The following is a 19,107-nucleotide window of genomic DNA, read 5'->3' on the forward strand; positions in this document are numbered from 1 at the left end:
TTTTTATTCTCCTCCTTTATATCCTGAGTTCAGTCCAGCTTTATTCTTCCAACCCTCATTATGTTTTGTTTAGAAAGTGTTGGTCTAACACTTGTGGCCCTGCTGCTTCTGGGCCACTGCAATCATGTAAGAAATCTTGCCATATTGATTGCTGGGTAGCACTGGGCTCCGATAATCTGTAGAGTCCAAATGACAGAAGAGAACAGTATGTCTGGTTATCTTGTCACAATTACTGAGCCCTAAAAACATTTGAGCCACTATCTTAGGGCCTATAAATGAGACAGGGATTATGCTTCATCATGAACAGGTCGGAATGCAATGCTAAAGTGTGTGTGCCCACACTGGTTTAAAAGAGGAGGTGGAGAATTTTGGAGGCAACCAAGGCTCCTCTTCAGCACTGTGATGTTGGGGGAAACTTTTTGCTTGAAGCGATTTGCAGCTGGGAACTCTGAGGATGGAAGGCTAATTGCCCACTTTGTTCAGGGGAGAGGGGAGATTAAACTCAATATTAAAATATTGACTGACTAAATAGTGCTGAGTGGTTTCTCTCCCTCTGGCTCTCCTTCCTACAAAAATAGGATATTGAACTGGCTTTATAAACAGTAACCCCCTTAAGCTACCAAGAGGAGACAGGTTTGCTTTCTATGTGAAACGCTCTCCTCCCGACATTTTGATACCCAGGGCCTCGTTTTACCTGCGGAGCAGGCTCAAGTCTGGAAATGCCTTAATAATGATGGCATTTGTTAAGTGCTTACTATATGCGATGCACTGTTCTAAGCGTTGGGGGGGGGATACAAGGTGATCAGGTTGTCCCACGTGGGGCTCACAGTCTTAATTCCCATTTTACAGATGAAGTAACTGAAACTCAGAGAAGTGAAGCAACGGGCCCAAGGTCACAGCAGACATGTGGCGGAGCGGGGATTAGAACCCATGACCTCTGACTCTCAAGCCCGTGCTCTTTCCACTGAGCCACACTGCTTCTCCCGTGGGGGCCCCCATCACATGACTACCGACACTGATGATGGCAGTGCCATCAGCCAGAGAGGCAGCAGAGGTGGAAGGGAACGGGGGGTAGCCTCTGCAGCCGGGACCTAAAGGTGGGGTTGATTGGGAGGGGAGCAGCAATCAGGAAGACCCGATCGTGACTGAATGGTGTTTCGTGATGCGTCTCCCCTCTCCACTACCTGTCCAAGCTTCACTCTGTGGTTTGCCCTTCCCAAAGTGAAGTTGGCAATGAGATAGGGGCAGAGGGAAGGAAGAGGGGTGGTGGGAAGGCCCCAACTTCACTCTGATCAGTGAGTCCCTGAACACACACAGCTCACTTCTGCTCCACAGAGACTTGTGATTCTCTACTTCATGTAATCCCCAAACTGCCCCAAACACCAAATCCATTTTCCCCCTCTAGCAATAAATCACCAAGATTTCTCCTGGAGGTACTGCAATCACCAACACCATCTCCCCTTCCCATCCCTTGCAATATAAAAGGATGTGTTCTCTTTAAGAGTTGGATATGCTGGCACAAGGCTTATCTTCATAATGTCCCAAATGCAGCTATGATGGAAAGAGGGGGCATGGCTTTAGGGGTTGGCTTCAGTGCAAGGCCCTGGGCTGACCAGGCTCTGCCCAAAACCCAACACCATTGTTAAAATATGGTTAATACTATAGTATAGATGCCAGCCAGGAGTGCTCTATTCCCCTAAAGTCCATTATGACTATACCCGTTTCCACCCATTTCCTCCCCAATAAACATTATGCCCTGACCTATATTTAACCTCCACTGGCCTAACAAAATGTGAAACTACAGAGCCAGCAAAGGTATCTTGGCCACTGGACAATGCCCTTCTTGGCCCTCCCCCACAGTAGCTCTTATAATAATAATAATAATAATGATGGCATTTATTAAGCACTTATTATGTGCAAAGCACTGTTCTAAGCACTGGAGAGGTTACAAGGTGATCAGGTTGTCCCACGGGGGGCTCACAGTCTTAATCCCCATTTTACAGATGAGGGAACTGAGGCCCAGAGAAGTGAAGTGACTTGCCCAAAGTCACACAGCTGACAATTGGTGGAGCTGGGATTTGAACCCATGACCTCTGACTCCAAAACCCGGGCTCTTTCCACTGAGCCACGCTGCTTCTCTATATGTTATGTTCTCTTATACTGGTTTCTTGAAACTCTTGATGCTAACCCTACAGTAATCTATTTTACTGTCTGTCTCCTCATGGGCAAGGGATTGTGTTTACACTCAATTGTACTCTTCCAAGGCCTTAGTGCTGTGCTCTGCACAGAGTAAACACTCAATAAATGCTGTTAATTGACTGATTATCCACAAGCAAGACATGAGACAGACTTATCAGCAGTAGCCTGAATTGGGCTCTGCAGAGGAGACAGATTTCCTTTGTAAGCTCTTCCTTTGCTGCCTCCACCTCCCTCCAACCTTCCTACCCCAACAAATGGTTCTCAACCTGACAAGAGTTAAAAACTTTTCAATGCAAATTCCCAGAAAACAGGCCCAGAGACATGCATTACCTCTACCCAATGTCCAGATAATATACAGGAATACCAGTAATACAATGCATATTCTACACTAGCAGTAACTAAAGCACTCTTTGATTGTGAACTAATCATGTAAAAGTGAGATAAATTTCATGAAAGGAAAGCATGTTCCAAGAGTTTGTCTGCTGTCAGGGCTTCACAGTCTTTCTGTGTGCACACATCAATTAGGAAACTGGCATCCATCTGACTAGATAACCTTCTCCAACTGAATTTACTTAGCTTTCCAGATTTCCAGAGTATACTATGATTTACAGAGCTCTGGCGAATTGATGGGGTCAAGTGTGCATGGTTAGTAAACACAGCGTAACATTTTTGGCCCGGATAACCCTTCCATTTTCCTGAATCTGCCAAGTTGCAAAAATCATTTTTCATTTTACATTTTGGTCTGAAACTAGACTGCATCTCGGGCTGGTCACAGTTGACAAAGCTCTTCAACACCCTATTCAGACCAATTGTAATAGAAGAATGCTGACACACAGTAAGTGCCCAGTAAATACCACTGGTTGATTAGAATTTTACCTGAAATGGAAAGCAGGGACTGTATTTGGTAGCTTTCTCATTTGACTCTTTTCCTTTTCTTCTTGAAGATTAAGATTACGGTGGCATCTTTGAATTCTAGTGGCATTTTCCTGAGGAAAACTTCAACAAATGACTGAAAAGTAGGTGCTATTTCCTATTTCATGGTATTAACTATAGAGGTTACCTCCTCAGCTATTGGAGCTAAGGTTCTGTCTCCACATTTTGGCCAATTTTTTGTCTTGAAGGTCCTTCTCAATCAATCAATCAATCAATCAATCGTATTTATTGAGCGCTTACTATGTGCAGAGCACTGTACTAAGCGCTTGGGAAGTACAAATTGGCATCACATAGAGACAGTCCCTACCCGATAGTGGGCTCACAGTCTAAAAGGGGGGGGGGGGGGGAGTCTAAAAGGGGGGGCTCCACAGCTGTGGAAGGCATGGATGGTGTTCATTGTATTGTTCTTCCCATATGTGTGTGATTTTTTTTTCCTTTGACTGGGAGTCCTGTTTGTATGTAGATATTTATATTGATCTATTTATCTGTACACGCACACACACACATATAATAATTGTGATATTTGTTAAGCACTTTGTGCCAAGCATTGTTCTGGAAGTCCTGGGGCAGAAGATACAGGCTAATCAGATTGGACACAGTCTCTGTCCCACATAGGGCTTCCAGTCTCAATCCCCATTTTACCCAAAGTCACACAGCAGACAAGTGTCAGAGTTGGGATTAGAACCCACAACCCTCTGATTCCCGGACCCATGACCTCTCCACTTCTCCACACTACTTCTCTCATATATAAGACTTTACACAAACACCTCCAAACAGTTGTAAACACCTACTGGGTGAAGAGCACTGTACTATGTTCTTGAGAGCATGCGATGCAGTTTGAAGATGTTTATCCTGCCCAGGAGGAATTTGGAATCTAATGGGTTAGATAAGTAGACCCAAATAGCTTACATAAAATTGCAACAGGAGGGAAAATATTTGTATAACTGAGCACAAAAAGCAAGTAGAAATGAGTGAGTGCTGTCCGCATCCCATATGAGTGCCGATCAGGGAGGGGGCGTTATTCAGGGAGTGCTTGCTGCAGGAGGTGGGCTTGCTGAAGGGCTAGGAATATGGGGAAGAACACTGTTTGATGGATTTGAGCTGGATGGGAGTTTCATACAAAGATAAAGTCCTCGACAATAGGTTGGAGATGGGACAATCAAGAGTGAGATACAGCTAGGAGTTTATCTTGGCAGGAGTGCGAAGAGTTTGACCTGGGTATAGCTGAAGAACTCTTTGAATCTGGATGTGCAATATACCAAATGAATAATATACACATTATACATATATGGAAAATATAAATATTTCAATTTACTCATACACTCATGTAGAGGGAATGAGTGTATGTGGTTGCCTGTCAATCTACGAATCAAGCAAAAACTCCTCACTCTGGGCTTCAAGGCTCTCCATCACCTCTCCCCCTCCTGCCTCACCTCCCTTCTCTCCCTCTACAGCCCAGCAGACACCCTCCGCTCCTCTGATGCTAACCTCCTCACCATGCTTCGTTCTCGCCTGTCCCACTGCCGACTCCCAGCCCACGTCCTTCCCCTGGCCTGGGATGCCCTTCCTCCACACATCTACCAAACTAGCTCTCTTCCTCCCTTTAAAGTCCTATTGAGAACTCACCTCCTTCAGGAGGCCTTCCCAGACTGAGTCCCTTTTTCCTCTCCTCCTCCCCATCTCCCCACTCTGCCCTACCTGCTTCCCCTCCCCACAGCACTTGTATATATTTGTACAGATTTATTAGTTTTAATAGAGTTTTTAATAGAGTTTTACTTGTACATATTTACTACTCTATTTTGTTAATGATGTGCATATAGCTGTAATTTTAGTTTTTCTGACGGTTTTGACACCTGTCTACATGTTTTGTTGTCTGTCTCCCCCTTCTAGACTGTGAGCCCGTTGTTGGGTAGGGACCGTCTCTATATGTTGCCGACTTGTACTTCCCAAGTGCTCAGAACAGTGCTCTGCACACAGTAAGCGCTCAATAAATACGATTGAATGAATGAATGAATGTGTGAGCAAGGAGGAGTTAACCATTTTCACCTCCTCTACTGGTGGTTGGGCAGTGAATTATTTTCATTCTGGAAAGAGGAATCAGCATTCTCACATCCTAATTCCCACTCTCCTTTTGGCCACTCTGTTGCATCAACACAGAACATGGGGCAGTGATACAGCACGGAACACTTCCCCATGCTGCAGGAACAGTTGAAATGGCTTTTTGAGCGGGAAGTTACATGATCAACACAACTGAGGCAATGATTCTTCATTTTTTTTTTCATTCTGAAATGATCAGAGGGAGATGGATGCAGCAGTTTCCACTGGATGGAAGAGAAGGAAGTGGCACTTGGGCAGCAGTACCTCTGAATCATGTCCTAGAGATAAGGACTCTTGAGACAACAGCGCTTATCAAAACCATATTGTAGTGGGAGGGAATAAGAGAAAAGTTAAAGGCTCTGACTGATCCACATTATGAGGCTCAATTAAAAAAAAATAAAGTAAGCACTTATGGGTTCCTTATGATGATGGCATTTGTTAAGCGCTTACTATGTGCCGAGCACTGTTCTAAGCGCTGGGGTAGATACAAGATAATCAGGTTGTCCCAGGTGGGGCTCACAGTCTTAATCCCCATTTTACAGATGAGGTAACTGAAGCACAGAGAAGTCAAATGACCGGCCCAAAGTCAACGGTTGATCAGTGGAGGATCCGGGATTAGAACCCACAACCTCGGACTCCCAAGCCCGTGTTCTTTCCACTACGCCACGCTGCTTCTCTGAGTTGGGTAGCAGCTCAGTCAGAGGGAACTGCTGCTGTCCTTGATGACAGTTGAAGCTCCGCCACTTGTCAGCTGTGTGACCTTGGGCAAGCCACTTAACCTCTCTGTGCCTCAGTTACCTCATCTGTAAAATGGGGATTAAGACTGTGAGCCCCATGTGGGACAACCTGATTACCTTGTATCTACTCCAGTGCTTAGAACAGTGGTTGGCACATAGTAAGTGCTTCACAAATACCGTAATTATTATTATTATTAAATCATTCAGTTGGATGTTTCTTGTACCAAACTGCCCCTGACATGGGTATTTCATTCTAAGTCCTGACATAGACATTAACTATCACGGATTTATGCTCAGGGTACCGGTGTCGACTGGCATTTGATAAATTTACAATTTAATGACACAAACTAATTTAAGTGTAGAGAGAGATAATTTACCAGGCGTGGCATCATTTTCCACCTCACTAGCATCATCAGTATGGAATCCATTCAATCGTATTTATTGGGCACTTACTGTGTGCAGAGCACTGTACTAAGTGCTTGGGAAGTACAATTCAGCAACCAATGAGCAGCAAATGAATGAACACCTGGGTGCCTCTGGGTGCAGAGCACTGTACTGGACAATTATTGCATGCGGAGCACTGGGAGTTTAGGAGCATACAATATTCATTCAATCGTATTTATTGAGCGCTGTACTAAGCACTTAGCAACAGAATCTGTGGTCCTCATCCTCCCAAACCTCATGCGTCAACTCAACCAGACTTTGTGAGCTCGTTGTGGTCAAGGAAAGTGTCTACCAACTCTTATATTGTACTCTCCCAAGCACTTAGTTCAGTGTTCTGCACACAGAAAGTGCTCAATCAATGCAATTGATTGACTGATTATGAAGTGACTCCAAAAACAAGAACCCAAGAATTGTACCTGCTTTCTAATCCTGTTGTTTTGGATTACCCAAATTGTGTAGGAGGGAATGATCTCACTGCTCATCAGCTACGGCTTCAGAGCCGAATGAAGATTTGAAAACTCTGAGCCTCAGCTCGGCAGGTCAGAGGGCCAGCGGGGTGATGAGAGGAGCTGCCAGGCCCACTAGGTTGGAGGACTGAGATAAGCAGTGACAGAAACATCCATTCGTGAGAGACTTTGCCTGGGAATTTTAAACTTATTTGAATTTTGACTTGTGACTACATGTAATGGCTCTGAAAGCACATCTGGATAAGGCGGCCGAAGTGGCCTCATGAGTAAAATGGTCTCCCTTTTCTGGGAGCAGGCAGAGTAAAGTGATGTGATGGGCTCATTGTCAAGAACAGCAAGAAGGAGAACCTCTTTCACTGACGTATTTAAAGGATGGGCAACGGCTATCTTTCTGGTCTCCCTTGGAAAAACTCACCTAAAAAGCTGGAAGCCCAGACAGGAAAGGGCCACAATCTCCCCTCATTTCTAGGGGCTGGCCTGCCACATTATTACTCTGAGCAGGGACCCTGATAAACCAGGACTAAAGCCTGGGAAGGTTTTGCTGTTAAGAGTAGAGTAGAGAAAATGGAATGAGAAACATCGTTAGATAAATGAGTTGGAAGAATTGGAGTCACCCAGTGAAGACACAGCTAAAGGAAGGTCAAAAGGGAGAAAATGAGGACATCTCTAGATCCTCATGAATCTTTGGGATTAAAACACGAGACTTGTCGGTTTTGAAATTGAAATGTGCCAGATTTCCTGTGCTCTTTCAGCCCAACCTGAAATATGGCTGTCATTATATTATAGTCAATCCCAGCAACAAAGAAAACATTCTAGAGAGGTTTTCTGGGGAACAAACCAGCAGATGTCTGCATTGAATGCCAGAGAAGTGATAACAGATGACTGCTTCTCGATTCCAAAGTAAAGCTCTCTAGAATCTGGCCTGGGACAAATTATTAAATTGGGGTTTAAACTGGGGCCCAATTAACTGGGGCCTAGTTTTATGCACAAATATTGCCTTCACATTAATGTGTCTCTGACAACCTAATACACTGCCTTATACTGATGGGATTTGTTAGGTGTTTACTATATGTTAAACCCCGGGATAGATACAAAATAATCAGGCTGGGCATAATTCTTGTCCCACATGTAGCTCATAATCTAAAAGGGAGGGAGTGAGAGCAGGTAGCACATCCCCATTGTACAGAGAAGTTAAGTGCTTTGCCTAAGGTCACCTGGCAGGCCAGGTAAGGCCAGAATGAGAAGCAGTGTAGCCTAGTGGAAAGACCACAAACTGGGAGTCAGAGGACATGAGTTCTAAACCTAGCTCTGCCATTTGTCTGGCGCGTGACTCTGGGCAAGTCACTTAAATTCTCTGCGCCTTAGTTACTTCATACGTAAAATGGGGATTAATTGTTCCTCCCTCTGTGTAGACTGCGTGGACCACGCGGGACAGGGACGATAGCCAACCTGAATATCTTGTATCTACTCCAGTGCTTAGTACAGTGCCTCGCACGTGGAAGGTGTTTAAGTACCACGAAAAAGGGACTGTACCGGCTGGGACTGTCTCGTATCTTCCCCATCACTTAGGACAGTGCTTGGCACATAATAGACAATTAACTATCATGCTAATAATAATCCCAATCTCCTGATTTACAGCCCCATGCTCTTTTCACTAGGCTATGCCATCTCCCAATGACATTGGATGCCAGTGATGGGAGCATAAGAGCAACCATTGTGGTTCATTCTTTGGTAGCCAACAGGGACACAATTTTTGCAACAACCAAGTTATTACTCACACAGAGAACCAGGGTGCCATATGTATTCAATATCACTCTGGTCATGATCTGGCTAAATTATTGTATCTGTGTCTTTGCTAGTTGTCCTGTCTCCAGCCTTCCCCTCTCCAATCAGCATTACACGTCGCTGCCCCTTTCCACATCTCTCCACTGGCACCATGTTCCTCTGCATCAAGCAAAATTTCCTCACAATTGTCTCTTAGGCAATGTACCAGTTGTCCGCGCCCTACCTACCCACTATTCTCCAACACTCTGTCTTTGGCTCAGTGGAGAGAAGCAGCATGGCTCAGTGGAAAGAGCCCAGGCTTTGAAGTCAGGGGTCATGGGTTCAAATCCCGACTCCACCAATTGTCCACTGTGTGACTTTGGGCAAGTCACTTCACTTCTCTGGGCCTCAGTTACCTCATCTGTAAAATGGGGATTAAGGCTGTGAGCCCCATGTGGGACAACCTGATCACCTTGTAACCTCCCCAGTGCTTAGAACAGTGCTTTGCACATACTAAGCACTTAATAAATGCCATAATTATTGTTATTATTCCTCCCATCCTTACCTTCAAACCTTTCAACAATTTCTACTCTCCTGCCTTTGTTCACTTGCTTATGCTGTTCCCCTGGGTTTGTAACTCTCTCCCTTCCCATGTCCAGTATACCAGAACCCACCCCTTATTAGAAAATCTCCTGGAAGCCACCTGCTTCAACAAATTTTCCATGGTTAATTCCCGGGATCACAGGTAATATAAATGTATCAGCCATCTCTATCACTTTTGTATTACTTTTAGACAGTTATTCATTCAATTATTTATTTTTATTAGTCTGATTGTAAATATTTTTATGTCTATCTCCTTTATTATAGTGTGAGCGCCTTGTGAGCAAGGAATGTGTCATTGGCTTGTGTTGAACATCCCCAGGAGTTAATAATAATAATGGTAATGGTATTTGTTAAGCCCTTACTATGTGCAAAGCACTGTTCTAAGCACTGGGGGGGACACAAGGCGATCAGGTTGTCCCACGTGGGGCTCACAGTCTTAATCCCCATTTTACAGATGAGGTAACTGAGGCACAGAGAAGTTGTGTAGTACTGTGCCCTGCACTGGGCATTCAGTAATTAATCATTCACTCATATTTACTGAACACTTATAGTGTGCAGAGTGCTGTACTAAGCACTTGGGAGAGTACAATTTAATGAGTTGATAATAAATGTTATTATTACTATCACTACCACTACTTCTATCCTCATCATCAGGGGGATTTACTGAGGACTTACTGGACTAAGCATTTGGGGGAATACAATACAACAGAGTTGGTAGACACATTTCCTGCCCATAATGAGTTTATACTCTAGGGAATGAGCTGCTGCTACTGCTACCCATTACGCCATGTCTGTCTAAGGCTTTGGACCAGGCCTCAAGGTTGCAACCAATCAATGGTATTCATTGAGCGCTTACTGGGTGCAGAGCACTGTACTAAGTACTCAAACCCAACTCTGAATATGAATTTTCCTACAGTAATGAGCTTGTCCCTCCATGGGTCCACCTATTGACATTTCTAGATTTGCCTAGGAGCGTTTCTATGAGCTTGTCCCTCCATGGGTCCGCCTAATGACATTTCTAGATTTGCCTAGGAGTGTTTCTTGTTGTCATCAGAGTGGGTCACAGTTGGGGCGTGAGTGCAGGTTGCAATTGCGTGACGTGTCTGCGTTAGATCCAGGTGTAGATAGCCCCATCAAGAGATCGTCAGTTCCTCTTGGGATGGAACAAGATGTCGGAACAAGAGATAATGTGTTCAGAGCGGAGTCACCGGCAGTCTGCCATCTCTCCAGAGATCGGTCGGCCGATCCCCCGTAAGGCGTTCCCAGCACGAACTTCCTCCTCGCCGGATTGACCAGACAGAGTCTTGCCTCCCTGGGGCCCTGAGGTTGGCATCGTGCCTGATCCGCAATCTGATAAGGATTATTGTTCTCACTCCAGGGAGCGGCCGCTGTCTGACAGCGAAAGAGGAGAAGTCAAGGCGGGGAGAAACAGAAGGATGGAAGAATGGGCAGGACAGGGAGGGAACAGGGACAGTCTGCAGGACCGAGATGCTGGTACTACAGAGGTAGTTTCACTGGGACATTGGCTGGTGGCATGGAAGGAAAGAGCAGACAGGTTAGGGACCCCAAAACCCAGTAGTGTTACCCACCCGCCTCCATGCCACTGTCTCCTTAAATACTTTGACCTTGGGTAGGTTGTTTTTAACTTCTTTCTTGGTACCTCAGTTTCCTCATTTGCAAAATAGGGATTAAATACATGTTCTCCCTCTCCCTAACCCTGGATTCTGCCTTGTCTGATCATCCATATCTACCCCAGGGTTTAGCACAGTCAGTCACACGTAGTAAACACTAAACATCACAATTATTATTATTCTGCACTATAAGAATTGGGTGAGAAAAGAAAAGCAGATGACAGTGCTTAGGCCCCTCCAGTGTCTAAATGCTAATGAAAGACAACTGTATACCTCCCCATTTTTCTCAAGCTTCTCAAGGGATTGCAATAAAAAGAAAAATGGTCCTCATTTGGGAACACATTTACCAATTTCATTCAAGTTTTGAAAATGGAACAATTCTTACTACACACAGTGCTGCCACTGCCTTGAGATCCCCATACACACTGATAGTTAATAGCACTTTGGAAGGGGGAAGCTGAGCCCTTAAATGCCTGTTACATGGCTGGCTTAGAAACCGCCTGCATATGTCAGCCTGTGTTGTTCCTCCTGTGATGTTTCATTATGGGTGAGGTGTTGGAGGGGCTGGCATCAGCTCTGAATTGCAAATGGAGCTCATTTTGATCTAGCTGCCGGAATAAAGATGAAAAATGTTTCTATAATATTACTCCGGGTAGCTTTGCGGGGAGAAAAGGAGAGGGAAGCACTGCTACTAAATAGTTCATGTTTATACTTTGTTGCAGCTGTCCCGAATGCAGTTGTGTTCTCTGGTTTAGAAGCCCTGTTCAGTTGTCGGCAGCCTTCTCAGATGGAATAGTTGGCTTTCCTGGGCTCACACCTGCAGAACGTTGGTTCATTTGAGATGTTCAGAGTAGCTTAAGTCAATCTGGCATTTACTACAGCAACACTAAAATGAGCCTATATAGGCTGAGTTTATATGGCGATTCTCAAATACCCAACATGCTCACTAGAAAACCCCCAACTTTTTATGGTGTTGTGTTCCTTTGCATGTCTACACACAAACCGACACACACAATCAATATATGAGTATGATTGTGTGTTTATGTAGACTATATGGTAAAGCATATATTGCTTTTATTTGGTTCTGTTGGAATAATCAGGAGACCTTACCTTAAAGAAGCCTAAATGAACTACAGTTTTTTCTTGGTCCTATCCTGTTTATCAGATTTCTGTAAACAATAGCAGGCATCTTTATCATTCAACCGGTGCTGAAGAATCCAGATTTTCTTTGAAGAGTAATAAACAAAAACCATTTAATGTGCTGCTATGTTATTGCCCAGGAATGCAGCCAACAATAAGTCATGTAGAGGGCAAATCATGCAACAGTTTAGAAGAAAAAGCAGCAATCCGGTAAGTGTTATTCAAGTGGAATTCAACTAGAATGCTCAGACCAGAAATGGAATTCATATCCATGGTCATCATCATTACCTGAGTGAAGATTGTGTACTCTTTGAGGGATAGGATCGTGTCTCCGAATTCTACTATACTTGTCCAAGTATAGTATACTTGTCCAAGCTTTTCTCAGAGTAATCACTCAATTGATACAGTTTATTGATTGAGAGGGCATGGCTTTGTAGGAATCTATGTGCTCCTTTTCTGTTTATTCTACACCCCCAAGTGCTTAGCGTTGAGCTCTGCATATAATAAGCTCTCAATAAATACCATTCGTGAGCATGATATTATAATTATAATTATCATCGTATTTATTGTAAAGAACAGTGCTTTCTATGTCAAGTTCTGTTCTAAGCAAAGTAGGGGGGAGTAGGATTTAATCCTCATTTTATAAGCAATCAGTTGTATTTATAGAGCACTTACTGTGTGCACAGCACTGTATTAAGCTCTTGGGAGAGTACATCAGAATTTGTAGACATGTTCCCAGCCCAGTTGAGGAAACTGAGTCACACACTAGGTAAAGGACTTGCCCAAAGTCTCAGAGCCAGCAATTCGCAGAGCTGGGATTAGTACCCAGGTCCTCCGACTTCCAGGCTAAAGCTCTTTCCACGAGGCCATGCTGCTTTTCATGAACGGATCTTTAAATTGTTAGCATTTCACTTGTGTCTTAAACTCTAAATTGGGGAGATGGCGGACCCAACCCCTATGTGACTTAGTAAGAGGAAGAGGAAAAAGAATAATAGTATTTACAAAGCACTTACTACATGCCAAACACTGCACTAATTGCCGGGGCAGGTACAAGATTAACCAGGTCAGATCGAATCCCCTGTCCCATATGAGGCTGATGGTTCAAGTAGGTGAGAGAACAGGTATTGAATCCCTAGACTTGCTTCTGCTAGCATTGCTTTTCTAAAGGGGCAGAATGGCAGGAGTTGACTGGAAGGCTGAGAACCTCTAATCATATAATTGTCAGTGTTTAACTAGTCTGGCACAGATATAGGTGAATTCTCCAGAAGTCTAAATTGTGAAATTTCCAGGGGAAAAATTTGTCAAATAGCAATCACTAAGAATACTCCTGACCCCTGGCCTAGAAGAACTCCATCAACTTTCTCTCACTTCTACTTATCCCATCTCTTCCCCCACTGAGTCATAACAATCAATCTGCCTTATTCCGTCTCTTCCTGCTGCCAAATTCTTGCTCACGGATTGTGTTTTTAATAATTATGGCATTTTTTGAGCACTGACTATGCATCAAGCACTCTATTAAGCTCTGGGGTAGATATAAGATAATCTGGTCAGACACAGTCCCTGCCCCTTCTGGGACTTACAGTCTCAAGGGGCCGGGGAACAGATACTGAATCCCCATTTTATAGATGAGGAAACTGAAGCACAGAGATGGTGAGTGGCTTGCCCCGGGTCACATAGGAGGCAAGCAGTAGAGCTGGGATTAGAACCCAGCTCCTCTGATTCCCAGATCCACACTCTTTCCACTAGCCATGCTGTTACGATTGTCCTGTATTCATTCATTCGTTCAATCGATCGTATTTATTGAGCGCTTGTGTGCAGAGCATTGTACCAAGCACGTGAAAAGTACAATTCAGCAATAAAGACAGCTTTCCGCGTGGGGAGAGGGGATGGAGAGCATCCCTTGCACATCTCTTTACCTGTCTGCTAAGTGCTCTGCACATAGTAAGTGCTCAAATATCACTGATTGATTGATGTCTTCCACATCCAGAATTTTCACTAACATCAGAGGGAGCTCTGCACATGGAGGAATTAAAATAGAGAGGCCAGAAAGAGAAGCAAGATCCAGGTCTGGTTAGGTTACTAATGAGAACAGGATCTGAAGGAAAAAGAGGGAAAAGGGTCTACTTTTAAACTGCCTTAATTTCTTCTCCTCCCATTCAGATGGAACCACTCGATTTGCATGTGAAAATAAGGCAGTACTCCAGTAAACAAAGAACATCCAAGGCAGGGATTGCATCTTTTCTGTCTTTTTTGCATATCTTCCCACTCCTGCAAGCAGCAGCACTGCTAGTAGTAGTTGTAGTAGTATTTATTAAGCACTTACTGTGCGCAAAGTACTGTACTAAACACGGGAGAAAATACACAAGGGGAAATTAAACACGGTCCTTGTCCCACTCCTTGACTACAAAGGGCTGAAGGTCCCCTTCCAGAGAGGAGAGGCTAAAGGAAAACAGATGGAGATTGGCCTATGGACAAGGAAAGGGTGAAAAAGAATAGGGATGAAGAATTGGATGAAAATCGTCCATGACAGGGATTCAGTGAGCTGCTTCTGCTCCTCACTGGAAAGACCAACCTTGTCACTCTTGGCTCAGAGCCAGGCCACCCTGCCCATATGGGTCGGTGGGGCTCCGGGGTACCATGCCGGCCAGTCGGTCTCCCGCAGTGGCTACTGGAGGCCATGCGGCCTGGGTAACGGATCTCCGATAAAGTTTACCCTGAGACAACCACTGGCGACTTCTGACATTCTCTGAGAACAGCATGTTGAGGCCACCTGGGGCTTCCTGGAGGGAGGGGAAGTGGAGACAGAGGTGGATGGAATCTCCTTAATGGCTGGACACCAGATGGGTCTGGCCATCTGGGATTTTGAACCTGGGTTTGGCCTTAGGTCGGCCTCCTTTAAAGGGAAGGGGGAGGAATTCCTCTTTCAGGAGCTCTGTTGAACAAGGAACTCCAGGTCCCAAGTAACAATGGGCAAAGCTATTGAGAATTCCTCAGAGAGGCTTTCTTATCAGACAGCCACAAGACTAGAGCAAGAAGACTGCAAGCAAGGCAAGCCGTTTCTGGTTTTACATTTGCTTCTGTGATCTCTATGGTCCCCCACTGGTGGCTTCTGGGGCTTCTCATCCACTGCCTTTAGAGTCTCCTGGTTAACACAGAGTAGAGTGGACATTTGTCTTCGAGTTTAAAGGAGTGTCACTGGACTAAGGTGAGATTTAAGGTGGGGTGGGGTGCCCTGGATATAAAAGGGATGGCTACTGCAGTGTTTAGAACAGTGCTTGACACAAAGAAAGTGATAACGAATACCATTATTATTACTATCAGGAATCTCTCACTGGAGTCAGACCCAGATCCAGGATCAGAAAGGCAACAAGATAAGCCATCCCTGTCTGTATTTGTTTTCCTTTGTTTTGTCTTTATGGTATCTGTTAAGTACTTTCTCTATAACAAGGACTGTCCCAGGTCCTGGGGTACATGCAAGTTAATTAGACTGGATACAAAACTCCTGTCCCACAAGAGGCTCACGGTTGAAGTAGCAGGAAGAACAGACATTGAATCCCCATTTTTCAGTTGAGGAAACAGGCACAGAAAAGTTTTGTTGTCCGTTTTTTTAATTGGTATTTGTTAAGTGCTTACTCTTTGCCAGGCACTGTACAAACCGCTGGGGTAGATACGGAATAACTGCATGAGGATCTCGGTCTTAATCCCTGTTTTACAGATGAGGTAACTGAAGCCCAGAGAAGTGAAGTGACTTGCTCAAGGTCACACTGCAGAGCTGGAATTAGAATCCAAGTTCTCTGTACTCATTCATTCCTTCAATCTTATTGAGCGCTTACTGTGTGCCAAGCACTTGGGAAAGTACAGTACAACAATAATAGTGTCTTTGACATGCATGCCTCTTCACCAGCTTGTCCAGGACAGGAACCCTAGCCCACTGGCTAACAACACGATTCTTTCCCACTCTGTCACAATGTATGACCAGAGTTTCCACACTCGGCCCTTTCCAGGCTCCATTATTGCGCACTAAAGGACTGACCATGGCAGGTTCTGCAGCTGCAGAGAGCTTTTATGGGGACAGGCCACTCCACAGCCCTGATCACAGCTTCCTAGGGATGTCTGCAACTCTGAGATCGGAGGATACGACCATCTCATCCATCAGTGGTGCTCGGACTGGCTAAGAGCAAGGAGGTTTCTGCTGCTGAGAGGATGCACAAAGATAATCTGTTCTGTGGCCACAGAGCCACAGAAACCATTTGTTTCTCCAGGAAAGACCTATCAACTGGTCCAGAGGTTGTCAGGGTTTCACCAGGCTGTGGTGCATAAACCAGATAAAGAGGGCAGTAAAAGCCTCCTGCTGTTGCTGAGAGAGTGAACATGCATACAGTCAGTCTACCATCCTGCTTGTTTTTGCTCTAACATCATTAGGAATTAGGGAATGTTTATCTGGCAATGTGATTAATTTTTCTTCTCCCCAGTTCACGCACATCCTCCTATCAACTCAGCTCTTGGGCATCACATTAGCCCTTTTACACTTATAATTTCCCATCCTATATGTACTTCCTAAGTGCTTAATACAGTGCACAGTAAGCGCTCAATAAATACGACTGAATGAATATATATATATATATACACTATTATTTAAGCACTTCTCCCTCTTATTTGTAAATTATTTTATGACTGTCTTCCATGTTAGTAAACTCTAGGCATGGATTGTGTTTTTCCTGTAGACTATAAGATTCCTGTGGCAGGGAACATAGCTTTATTACATTGCTTTGGACACAGTAAGTGCTCAAGAAATACAATTAAATGAATGAATGTATAGTTACCATCTCTGTTGTACTCTCCCAAGGACTTAGTACAGTGTTCTACATGCAGTAAGTGCTCAAGAAATACCATTGATTGACTGGTTGATTTATATTCTATTTTACTCTTCGAAGAACAGGGTGAAGCTCATGGGAGACACAAAATGAGTGCCATATTTGTTAAGCGCTCACTATGTGCCAAGCACTGTTCTAAGCACTGGGGTAGATACAAGTTAAACAGGTAGGACACAGTCCCTGTCCCACATGTGTCTCCCAGTCTACCTAGGAAGGAGAGAAGACATCAAATCCCTATTTTACCGTTGAGGAAACTGAGGCCCAGAGAAGTTAAGTGACTGCCAAAGGTCCCACAGCAAGCTGGGTTTAGAACCAGATCCACATCCAAGCTAAAAGGTGCTCCCCCGTAGTCAGTGACTGGTGATCTGTACACTTTCTGCGTGCGAAAAGCAGAAAAGACATTTTTTACTAAGAAAATGACTGCCCTGTCATGGGAGAGCAGGATGCCACGTGATGACGGGAAGGTTCTATGGCAGGGCGGCGTATGTTTTGCTATAGCTCATTATTCAAGTAAAATCCTTCAAGATGATCTATCGGGAGGCATTCTTAAATGGCTTTTTAGTGATCTGTCTCTCAGTCTATATTACTTGGCTGCCTGATCTGGCAAGCAGGAGGAGGAGCTGGGGAAGAGAGAGGAGGGACTTTCTGTGAAGCTGGAAAGTAAGGAACCCAGGCCGACCACAGGAGCAAGTGTGGTTTCCTCCCAAACTGAAGCGTGTGGGGGTGAACCCGAGCCGACCTCAGCATTTAGTCATATTTATTACTAAACTCTAAGTTCCTTGCGGGTTGTGTCTACCAACCCTTTTGTATCATGGCTCAGTGGAAAAGAGCACGGGCTTCGGAGTCAGAGGTCATGGGTTCAAATCCCAGCTCTGCCAATTGTCAGCTGTGTGACGTTGGGCAAGTCACTTAACTTCTCTGTGCCTCAGTTTGCTCATCTGTAAAATGGGAGTTAAGACTGTGAGCCCCACGTGGGACAACCTAATGACCTTGTAACTGCCCCAGTGCTTAGAACAGTGCTTGGCACATAGTAAGCACTTAACCAATACCATTATCATTATTATTATCATGATGGGATTTGTCAATCGATTACTTTCTGCCAAGCACTGTACTAAGCACTGGGGTAGATACAAGATAATCACGCTGGACACACAAGTTGAACTTTGGTGAATAACTTAAGTCACCTGAGCCATGGTCTGTTAATGGTGTCAAATGTTCTTGTTTGGTCAGTGCACACTAGCACAGAAGTCTTGGTGTTGCTCTCTGGCATTGCCTGTGTCTGTCATGCTCCAAAGATAATTTTCACCATGCTGCACTTTGGACTGCAGTTTTAGTGGGACTTTAGTCCCCAGTTACACCCTAACGCAACAGAGGGACCTCTTGTCTTGTCTTATGCTGTTGAGTCATTTCTGACCCGTAGCGACACCTTGGACACATTTCTCCCGGAACGCCCCTCTCTCCATCTGCAATCGTTCCGGTGGTGCATCCATAGAGTTTTCTTTGTAAAAATACGGAAGTGGTTTACCACTGCCTCCTTCCACACGGTTAACTTGAGTCTCCACCCTCGACTCTCTCCCATCTGTGCTGCCCAGCACGGATGAGTTTTGACTTGTTAGCAGATTGCCTTCTACTCGCTAGCCAACGGCCAAGCTAGGAATGGGATGGGTATGCTTCTGCTTGACTCTCCCTCCCGTAGCTGAGACTGGTAGAGTACTGGAAACTCTCCAGGTGCGACCCTGAGAGGGGATAAGGACCTCAAAGATGTTCAAATCCCAGTGCCCAAGCCTGGAGCCGAGTGCAGGGCAGACCATCCTCTCCTACACTCATCCACCTGCAAGCAATTATGCAGCGACATCACGACAGCTCCTCCGAAAATAGGCAATCCAACTTCCATCAACAGCATGTCCAGCCAGTGGTCATCTGTCCATGAAACGGAGTTCCAGGCAGCTATCAAGACAAGAGAAGGCCCCAAGATTGGTTCTAGGGAGGTGACTCGGAAATAAAAGTCCAGGTACCCAAGAACTCAGACAAAAATGGAACTTTCAGAAACCAAGTGTTTCTCAGGTGGTAGGCCCTGTAATGGGCAGTTCAAGCTATATGCGCACTCAGAGGAGAACGTCACACTCAGTGGTATCTTTTCTGGTTTTCAAGGTTTTGCTGAGGATCCTTTCTCAAAAGTCAGAACTAACATCATTCCTTCCTATTTTGCCCAGTTTTC

General features: G+C 44.8%; 1 non-coding gene across 1 annotated transcript; it reads right to left on the reverse strand.

The window, feature by feature from the left end:
* Window positions 1-18,497: 18,497 nt before the first annotated feature.
* On the reverse strand, window positions 18,498-18,635 carry LOC119949002. The gene has a single exon (XR_005457101.1). It is a non-coding gene; the product is annotated as a small nucleolar RNA SNORA7 (small nucleolar RNA).
* Window positions 18,636-19,107: the final 472 nt, after the last annotated feature.

The sequence above is a fragment of the Tachyglossus aculeatus genome, chromosome X3 (assembly GCF_015852505.1).
Source record: "Tachyglossus aculeatus isolate mTacAcu1 chromosome X3, mTacAcu1.pri, whole genome shotgun sequence".
NCBI lineage: Eukaryota > Metazoa > Chordata > Mammalia > Monotremata > Tachyglossidae > Tachyglossus > Tachyglossus aculeatus.